The sequence below is a fragment of the Lepeophtheirus salmonis genome, chromosome 8, assembly GCF_016086655.4.
Source record: "Lepeophtheirus salmonis chromosome 8, UVic_Lsal_1.4, whole genome shotgun sequence".
NCBI classification, from domain to species: Eukaryota; Metazoa; Arthropoda; class Copepoda; order Siphonostomatoida; family Caligidae; genus Lepeophtheirus; species Lepeophtheirus salmonis.
Window position 1 is genome coordinate 22,009,467 of NC_052138.2, and position 11,543 is coordinate 22,021,009.

Here is an 11,543-nt window from a genome sequence, read left to right on the forward strand (position 1 = left end):
TGCTCCTCTGCCGTACAGATACGCTCTTCAAAGAATAGAAAGATACTTGAGTATAAGTGGAATACCAATATTTGAATCAATCAAACAGAAAAAAAACTTTAAAAGGATTTTGAAATTTTGTTTGGAATTTTTTAGTTAATATGACTATATAACAATTCTTTTTCTTTTCTGCTTTCATATAAAATGAGTTTAATTTATAATTTGTGAGTGTAACAGAAAGTGTAATTAGGCTATTGAGTTTAATTCCAAATGTTAAATTTAAAAATCCCTTAAACGTTTATCTTAATTAATTTATTGAAAATGTTATATATATATAACTAAGTGGACTGACGAAATAAAAATTATAAATTTCCAAAAAATACTGAAAGTAGTTAAAAAATTTATCTAAACACTACATCAAAAAAAAAAAAAAATTCAAGGTGAGTAAAAGTATATCAAGTATATAAAAAAATATCATTTATTAGTCCCAAATATTTAATAGAGTTTAGGGGAATTTTCACTTGTATCAAAATAGATTATATTGATGTACGAATAGACCTGTAGCTTGTGGTAAGTACCGGTTGTGTATTTCACAATTATATAGCCCCCAGCTCCACAAAATATTAGTTAGTTACAAAATTCAAAAAGTGGGAGCTACAGGCTCTAATAAAACCAACCTGTGCACAATAATTGAATATGATGAAAATTGAGAAAATGGGAATTGATAATATAAGGTGAGACTAGTATAAAATTTGTTATTTTTTCCTAAAGTTATAAAAATAAACAGTATTTATTATTTACTAACAGGATCCGGCGTTGGCACTCGCAGGGATTTTAATTTTCTCTAAGGATAAATTATGTTATTGAAGGAAAAAAATTCCTTAGCTTATCTCTACGTGGGATTTTTTATGATTACTCTATTTCTGAAAGAAAAACTGCTTTAACTAATAATATTTTAATTTTTTAAGATTGTAAATCACCACATAACTTCGTAATGTTATTTTTACTTTATACTGGAATAGAATCATTTTAAGTAATTAGCTTGATAGTTAAGGTTTATTGTTAATTCAGATGGATTTTTTCGATGGAACATTTTGATATATGTATACACATCCATTGTTCCACTAGAATCATATTTTTTTATATAAATTTTTTAGCCAAATTATTTATTAACTTAATTGATAAACAAACATATTTATGACGTAGTTTATGGTGATTTTGAGAGTAGAGAAATGTGGCAATTTTTAGTAGGAGCCTTTAGGGGATCCCGAAATTTAAAAAAAATGTTTTTCAGGATCCTACTTAAACACAATAACCATAGTGTTTTGTTAATAATAATTTTTGACATTGAAAAAATAAATGCTATATGTATTTTTTCTATATGATATAGTGTAAGAACATGGAAAAAAAGTTCTACAAAGCCTTTATTTCATTCAAACCAAATTCCTTTGTGTTCCATCACTAATTTGAAAAGAAACAATACTGTTTTGTTGTTTTTCTTTTTCTTTATCTTTCTTACAAGACAAATTACTAAAGATGACCCGAAACATACTAAAGATTTGTATCTTTAACAAAATAAAAATAAAATGTATTTTATTGTTATTGTCGTGAACATGAAGAGAAAAAAGAAGAAAGAAAAACAACTTCAAAAAATTATATATATAAGAGTCTCATGAGATCTTCAACACAATACTGATTTCCTTAGAATATTAGTGTTTTGATTATTCGTATTATTTATTAATCCTCTATCAAAGACATGCTTGCCGACACTTTTGGGAATTGATATTAAATTTATATTCGTTTATTTGAAGTGATATTTTTTGAACCAATGAATTTTTGTTTATAAATGTTTACTAATATTTTATTATATTCATTGGGTTATGGATATATGTAGATATAAGGGAGTGAATTAAAAAGAAGTTTTGTACATAATCAAACTTTTATTTGTTAATAATGTTTTTATTTTCTCAACTTTGACCAAAAGAGTTTATTTTATCAGTACTCTCCTTCTGCAGGTAAAATAATACAACATTTTATTTCAATTTGTGACGTAGAGTTGTTATTTCTTTTAACAAATAAAAAAGTCGCAAAACTACAGAAAACGGAAATGATTGATGACGATCTAAGAGTGATCAATTACTTACAGATGTTTTAAAAATATATTAGGGAGAGAGGGGAAAATGGACGTTTCCTTTTTAACATCCTCAAAAATAAAAAGAACACAATCCTTCCGATCTTAACTTGAATAAATACTCACACTAATGTCACATTTTCCATGCTATATGTCGACTTTTATCCTCGGACAATCTAATCATGAAAGTCTGTAGAGATGAAATATATACTATAATGGGCACTCAGTAGAGTGCATTCACCTATAATCATTTTCCGGAATTTGATTTTTTGCTATGTGGAGCATTTTTATTCAACCTACATAATGACACGACTTTGATCTCTTTACCTCAATATTTTCCAAAGCTATGGTCAAATATGTGTTTTTAACGTTTTGTGCTACCCTGGCCTAAAAAAATTAAATGGCCTCTTACTTTGACCCTATATCATCTTTTTACCAAGTAAGATCAAAATGAATCTGTAACTTTTCCCCTAACCCTGGTGACCAGCAGACACACACTCTAACAGACGTAACCTTCGTTCAACTTCGTTGGTGGAGATACTCAAAAGAGATGTGGTACTCTTAAACTTTGACAACTCGACTTAAAACTTTTTGGCTCGTCCAAACGAAAGAAAAAAGTCGTCCCATCGAGCAAGCATTGCTAAAGTAAGTAATCATAGATATCATTTATCATTCTCCCATAATTTTTATAAGAATAATCAATACTTTATTGAAGCCTAGATTAAGAATAATGGCAAATTACTTTCGTTCATGAAAGATAACTAAATGTTTAAATTGTTGAACTTTACTATTGTATTAGTGAAAATGATGTCTTTAATATACCGATAACAGGGGTGCAACATACAATTGTACCAAATTATAAATTCCTACTTAAGGACCAATATAATTCAAATAATGAGTCTGTAGGTTTGGAATAAAAAACTAATTTGTATTTTTTTGTTTATGTCAGGACTTCAATGCAAGGAAACACTCCGCTTCTGGTGAAGGGACTTGACAATGATTGAACTATTTCACGTTTATTTTGTTGTTTTTACATTGCTCAAAAATGATTTTACTTGCTTTATTTTTTTAAAATCAACTTTATTAAATAGTATTTGCTATTATATACTTATATATACAAAACTTAACCCTCAATCGTACACAGATTTTTTTGCACCCCACAAATTACAAAAAAAGAGTCTTCTTTTTTTGACAAGTTGTTATGTATAATTTTTTATTCAAACACCTACGGAATAATTTATTTAATTTTTTTCGAGAAATTAGGATAATAACATTTATATCTTTTAATATTTGTTGTATTTTTATTGGAGGTTTTCCGGAAAAAAGAATATTTCGTTATTTAGGAGGCCATGATTATTACGAAATATATTAATAAAGAGAAGGATTAAAAGAAAGAGTAAAGGAACAAAGAAAAAGATGCATAATGACGTAATCAATATTTTTCATTTTACAAAAGTTTTATTAAATTTTAAGTATTAACTATAAATAATTAATATAAATTAAGATGTTTCAAAAATATTAATTCATAATTAAAGATTGATTTGAATTTAAAGATTTAGCAAAATATTAAGTATTATTGCAAGAGATCATTTTCTTATTGGAGTTGAAAACCCCCTTATATATATAATGTAATATATATCTTATCTTAGGATATCAAGTTAGAGTAATGGAGCCTTTACAATACGTTCTTCCACCAGCACGAAAACATACTATCTAGACGAAAGCTTAATTTGATAAATTTATAGTCCAATATTTGATTGACTATATTTTCACCGATATTGAAGATAGAATAGTCAAATTTTGCTGTTATCATTGACATAATCTAGGCACTAGATTATTATTATTATTTTTTTTTTAAATTAATTTATAACATGCATTTTGTGGACTTTTTGGACATTTTTGCAGGTAAACTACTCCAAATTTAGGAGCAAACTGGTTTGGAATGTGAAATAAGTTTATATTTCAAGGATATGAAACTATTTTATGAAAATAAAAGTTTACTAGAAATGCTTTTTTATACACATACACGTAACTATTGAAGTAAAATATTATGATAATTATATTTGTCAATAAGTAGTATTATGGATTGCACACCATTACAGCTTATAGTCAGTGTAAAATGGTCGTAACTTCTCTTGAAGGAATGCAACACTGCATTGCAGATACTTTTGTTAAAGCCACAAAGTATAGTTTCGCAATGAATAGATTTATGGAAATTTGCAGTTAAATTGCTTATGAAATATGAAAAAGTATTAAGTTTTGGCAAAAAAAAAATTTTTATCCATGGTTACTCTTATAAAGGTGTTAATCTATTTTTTTGCCAAGTTGTATATTTTAGTGCCGGATCAGCGAATTACTTTTTTTGGAAGAAGGATATTCATTCCCGATTTCTAGTACGAAATACTTTATGTCACATTTAAAAGCATGAGTAATTTGGATAAGAAGTGCACAAACAATTATCATAAGGTGAGTAGACTCATTATTTTCTCCACTCTACTACAACTTTTATATTTATTCAAAATAAACTCTTTCATGCTGTAATATATTTTCATTACATATATGTTTTATTTTTTAATTTATTACTCTCAAATTATAAATCTTCTTAGAGAGCGAAAAATAAAGAAAGAGAGACATTCAAATTCTTAATTGGCCATTAAGCTCCTATACCAGTGTTTCTCAAACTGTACACTACTTCATAATACATCACCATTATTTTTTTGTTACTAATTTACAAAAACAAAATAAGACAAAAACAAAAGTTGTTAAATTACATTAGGTTACAACTAAAGATGGAAAAAAAAGAGTAGTAATCACATATGAAATAATGTCATAACAAACATTAAAACTCTGAGAGACATCATGTCAGCTGATATGCCTTTGAATACTAAATAAGGAATATAATAAAGAAGCTGTATATATTTAATAAATGTATCCTCAAATAAGATTCTTAAAAAGGTAAATCAGAGACATTGTTTTCATTAAAAATAAATTGAAAAGCATAGACAATTAGGTGTCAGAAAAATTATAAATCAAAATATTAATCTTTTTTTTCTGTCAGAACTCACTGGGGCGTTTGAAATATTGGATGACTGATTTACCTCATCTCTAAGTCCTCACTCTAGCCCTCATTGACAGTGAAACAATAATTGTATCAGATCAAAGTGGTTTATCGTTTCTTATCAGCTGAATATCAGATCCAAGGACAATGTGCCCTCCTCAATTTTAAACTAATTTCTGTTAAGGGGTGGATGTGAGGCGCTTGCGCTGTTTCCACTAATGAGCTGGTATTGCAGTACCTTTAGGAAAAATAAAAATAACAATTATATCAGCTTTATATTAAAAAAATATTTTTTCTTGCTAAAAAAGCTGATTTTGAAGTGTTCAGATACTCACAGAGGATAATTATTTTTGACATCTCTAGTTATCTCATTATAAATGTAGTTGTGCTTTTATGCTTAAGCCCAAAATGATTCCACTTAGATAAACCAATATTTTTTGTCCCATATATTTTTCCTGCAATATTACATGTTCCCATATAGTCACATAATGCATTATAACATATACTCTTAAAATAAATTGTATAAAAATATTAAATAAAGAATTACAATAATGTATCTATTGATCATGAAATTTCTTCATACAGTGAGTATCTAGACTAAATTATTACGATATCACTTCATTCTTGCAACTTTTACAACTACCTTGCTTTTCACAAAAAACTATCAAGAGTAAAATATCATTTCATTTTTAATAATAAGAAGAAAGATATGCCCAATGTTCTTTATTGAGAACATTTTGTAAAAATTTAAGAATGTATTAACTATCTTCAATTTGATATATTAAATCATCAAATGAAATTGACAATAGGTTGTGGAAGTTTATCGCTTTATTTCAAATAAATAGTTTATTCAAGAAGTAGACTTTCTTAAACGTTATTTTAAAAAACTAAAGAGTTATACTGAGGGTAAAAAGTTTAGATATAATGATTTCAACAGAATGATCATTCAGGGGATATCTTAAAGGAACATGTAACGGCATGATATTTTAAAAGGACCAATTTTTTGGGTGAATAAATTATATAAAATAATATTCGCAATTGGTTAATAGGGCTACTAATTTGAATGATAAATCTTTATTTATGTATCTTCAATGTCAATAAATATTTCCTTTAGTTTAACTAAACACCCTAATTATGTTAAGTTTATCTTAATGGTTATAAAAAATACCAAAATCGTATAGTACTACCCTGCTAATAATGAAAGTTTTAAAAATATGACATTAGACAAGCCCAAGTATTATTCTAAACAATAATTAAAATAGTATTTTTTATTTTCCACTGCTGTTATCGTATTATTGATCAGGGCGAATCATAAGTATAAAGTACATGTGCTCAAGAATAATGAAAAGTAACTCTGAATTTTTTTTTTTTTTTTTGCGGCGTCTTTGTTGGATTGAGAGTAGAAGTAAAGACAGACACTAGGGTAAATATTGGTCATGTCCTGATAATATTCGAAGATGCTCTCCTCGAGAACATTTTCTAAATATCATGATTAACACGTTAATTTTCGTTTTTTAGCATACTGGCAGATCATATTTTCTACCACTCTATATTTAATACAGCTTTCTAACATTCATGTTTTTGCAGTGATGAAAGCTTGCCCCAAATATCTTTTTTTAAAAGAAAAATAATGTTTGAGAAGCTAAAATTATGTATTTATAAAATGAGTTGAGTAGGTCACTAATCACTAAATGACATACATAGAATTGGCAATATGTATTACTCCAATGCGTAATTAGCATCTTTGACGTCTTTAACTACTTGATGAATTATTCAAATATGTTTATTAGCTAATTTTATTCTTCTTAATCAGTTTGTTTCATCTCATAGGCATTACTACAAAAAACTCAAAAAGCTTCATTTTTTTCTTTTTTTTCATTTTTAATGAATCATAATTCCATGTTTTTGTTTGAAGGATAATTATCCTAAACACACTTTTATGTAACCTCTTAATGTGAGGGTAAAAAATAAATAAAGAGGTAAATATTATATTATTGTACAACAAAACAAAAAAGATGGAGGTTTCATCAGTATTTACGTCATTTTGTAGTTATATCCAATTATGAACTAATTGAAAAGTAACACGCAAGTTCAATTTTTTAAACAGAAATGACTTTATCTCATACCTTTATGTAAGTATATTGATAAAATTTCTAAGAAATTTTCTTGATCACTTAGCATGAAAAAAGGGATTTAGGATTAACACCAATAAATGGTTTTGTAAAGGAGAGAGGAAGGGAAAAACCAATTAAAGTCACACTACCAAAAAGAAAAAAAAATACATATATATATGAACATATAATTATGTTATTTCAAATTGAGAGAGAAATAATATATTTAAATGTATATAATATATAATTTAAGGCTTCAATGGTTTTTTTTAGATGAAATCTGTTCAAAATAAATATATGTATCCTCATATAATGACTAATTTTGAGCATATGTATGCGTACACATGAATGTTGGTCAATTTCAAACATGATTAGGTATTGTAAATTAATATATGTAGTTAGATTAGGGTGAGGCGGATTTTCCACAAATTCTTAAATTTGGAGGTTCATATCTTAATTATTTTTGTAGTGTGTATATGCTTAAAATTTAAAATTCTCCATAAAAAAATTATTTTATAAATTAAAATATATATATTGCACACAGTCAATAAAGTAACTATTAGTATTTTTGTATATTACAGGGTAGTTTTTTTGTTAAAAAAGGTATTAATATTTTTGAACTATTGTATTTTAATCTAAAATATAAATTTTGCAAAAAAAATAAATATATATTTACGAATAAAATCCCAAAAAGGAGATTTTTATAATTTTTGTCACTTTTTCCACAATGTTATCATTTATTAATATATTTTCAACGAAGTTCCACAGATACGTTTATTAGATTTATATCCCGTACCAAAAATAATAATTAAAAAATAAGCCTTGTTTGAGCAAATTAAGTGAATAAGCTTCACCCTAATGTATGTACATACATATATTTACTAAACCAGATTTCCATTAATCATTTAATAATAACTCAAAGGGGTTTCTATTCGTTCTCATTTGAACTGTTCCATGCCTTATTTTTTTAACAATATGTGAGAAAATGAAATTGAACCTCTTAAAAAAAATATTGTGTCTGCATTTAATCGACAAGGAATGACAAATGATGTTGGTAACTGACTATGTCAGTACTTATTGTGTGTATATTATATTGTTATATGCCTTACAAATATCCTCAATATTCCAAATTTATGGATAATTTCCCCTCATTCTAATATTATTATTATTATAAAAATAATATTAATTTACAATGTATTTTTGTCGCACAATTAATTGGAAGTGTTTTTATTAAAGGAAAACAAAATAATAATAACCGGATTCATTAATGATTTTTATACTAATATCAGACCAACACTTACTAATTGCAGTGTAAAGATTTTATCAGACAAGAAACTACTAAATAAAAGCATATTGTGCAAATTAAAATTAAGGCCTTTTGGTAAGTACAAGGTATGTGCATTTTTTTTAAAACTAATGGATACTTTCGTCTAAATATATATTTTACATACCATGACCAAATAAATGAGATATTACTGATTATATGCAAAGTTCAACGGTCGTTCAAGTTAGCCAATAGCCTACAACCTTAGTTCATTTTTTTACTAGTCTTGTGAAATATTTACTAGCCAATAACTACACAGGAAATGAAATATTGCAAAATTTGTCGTTTAAAAATGGGTTTCACTTAAAAATCACTTATAATATTGGTTTTTAAAGTCTATTTGTCATATGAGACGTTGACTCAAGGTAATAATTAGTGATGAAAACCACGTTAATTTTTTGGCTCGGCCTTTTTTTCGGAATTGATAATCCCAAGAATGATTTGTTTATTACTCATCCGTTGTCTATTTTATTTAACTCCTGAGTAGTGAAATTCTTATTTTACTATATGGGAAACCTGATTGAACATTTGTGTGTCTACATAAGAGATAGAGAGCATCATTGAGGATTTCTTTGGTGAGTTATAATTCTAAGTCCTTGTTGGACTCAAAATAGAATTGAAGATCGACATTGGAGTAATTCTTGCCAATGCCCTTGTTTATTCTGTTCTCCACTAATTACCTTGTCATTGATGATTGTAGCTGATCTAATGAAATGGTATGATAGTTAAGCTTCTCTCCTCCAAAAAATTCATCCGATTATCAGGGCTATTATTTTGATTATCAGTTTTTTAATGTTTCCTTAAAAATAGTCAGATGGAGTTGCACAGATTAAGTATAAGTGTAAACATTATAGTGTTATAATTACTCCATCTGACAAAGGAATTGTCCATAAACATAATGTATAGTTCCTTTTTTTTAGAGTAATTAGTTCAAGAGAATAATTGCTCACATGTGCATTTTGCATTGATCTACGTCATTTCATATCTTGCTTTTAACATGCCCAAAATACATACCATTTTCACCCCAAGTTATACTAATGATTTGAACTTTAAATTGCCTGTATATTTGCAATATATACCCTGTTACTGTTGAGGCTTTAAAAGATATAACATATTTCAGCACTTCATTCCATTGAAATGATATTTTTTAAAAAAAAATTTTGTGAACAAGTTTCGTGATTACTCTTATATAAAATGTAAAAAGAAAAGAAAATCCTTCAACTTTTAGGCGTGTCATTTCTAAATTAAATCCTATGAATAAAGCTACAAATTCATATCTTAAGAAGAATAAAAATACAATATTATCTAGAATCTAGATTACTTTGAGCGTCGTTAGCAAGAAAAATAAATAAATATTCATAAACATATTTAATGATTAAACTAGTTTGAAAATGAGATGATTCAACACCTTATCCTCATTAACTGTTAAGGTACGGCATTGAATTACGTAGCCAAACATGACACCTTGCAGTAGCCCGACAGGTTTTTTTTACTAACCATGGGCTAGGGGGTCAAATCCTGATTAAATATAATTTTGATTCTTTGAATGTAGAGTTCACCAAGAGTAGTTTCTTTTTGGCTCAATTATTTGGAGATGGATCGACTCAGTCACACAACACAACATACCTCTTTTGTTGTAAGTACATATTAAAACTACCAATCAGTAGTTTTCCCCACAAATTACATATGAATACTACCCTGTTTAGTGTTTCAAGCGTTCCTGTACTGTTGTAACACTTCAAAAAAATGAGTTAGAGTAAGTAATTTGGTAAACTTAGTAAAAAGAATATTTAAAAGTAATAAGCTACTATACTTTTGAAAGTGTCGAATTTTCAATCTCTTATAGCAGATTAATAGCAAATAATTTATCTATTATAGATCTTTGATCAATAGGGTTGTGTTGGTTCTTATATAGGATTGAATACTGCAGGTCTGTCTAGGTCAGTCTCGGTCCATTCCAGTTTAGTCCTGCATATAAGTCCTACAACTTATAAAGTAAGGCCCTTCATGACGTCACTAAACATTATTTATATTTCATCAGTTCTAGTAGTGACATTCCAACGGACTGATGGTTTTAAGGACCAATTCCTCTGACTAGACTGGACTAAACCGAATAAATAAGGACTGATACAACACTACTGATCAGTAATAAAGATCCAATAAATTTACTCTCTAAATGCTCTTCATAGTCCTCCACTGTCTAACATATATTTATGCTGTGAAGCTGCAATATTCAAACAAAGAATAAATATTATAAGGAAAATTGTACTACTTTGTCCAGCTGATTTTTTTTTAGTGAGCATTAGTATATCTCAAATGTATTAGCAATGGCTTAGTTTTGAACTGAAATGTAATTATATCAGCTGATAGTAAAATATTACATAATACATATAATACAAGTTACAGAAAAACAATATAAAAAAATGACTACATTATTATATAAATATTGTTCAAATAAAAAATTACTTTACTTTTAAATCTATTTAGAGATTATACGAATCCTTTGTGTATTTCCCAAAAATTATATTTTTGAATGCACCACATTAAAGGGTGCAACTGTCACTGTAACTGGGAACGTTTGAAATAGCTTAGAATAGTAGAATTAAATTTATAAAAGGGGAAAATTAGATTATATGATATTTTTGAGGGTGTTGAATTATTAACTTTCAATTGATTATAGAAGACTAAGATTATATTTATTATTAATCGATATTCTTGATAGGATGATTTCATTTTTATAGTCTCTTCCGGTGCATGATTTTTTAGTACTGAGTGTTAAAATATCTTACACAAACAAAATAATGAAAAATTAATAATTATAAAAATATGCTTATCTTTAAAAGAACTTATACCCCACAAAATCAATTTGAGGTAAAATATCCTGTAGAAAAAAGTTAAGATAAGTGATTCTTTTTAACAATTATCTGCATATGAAAAAGC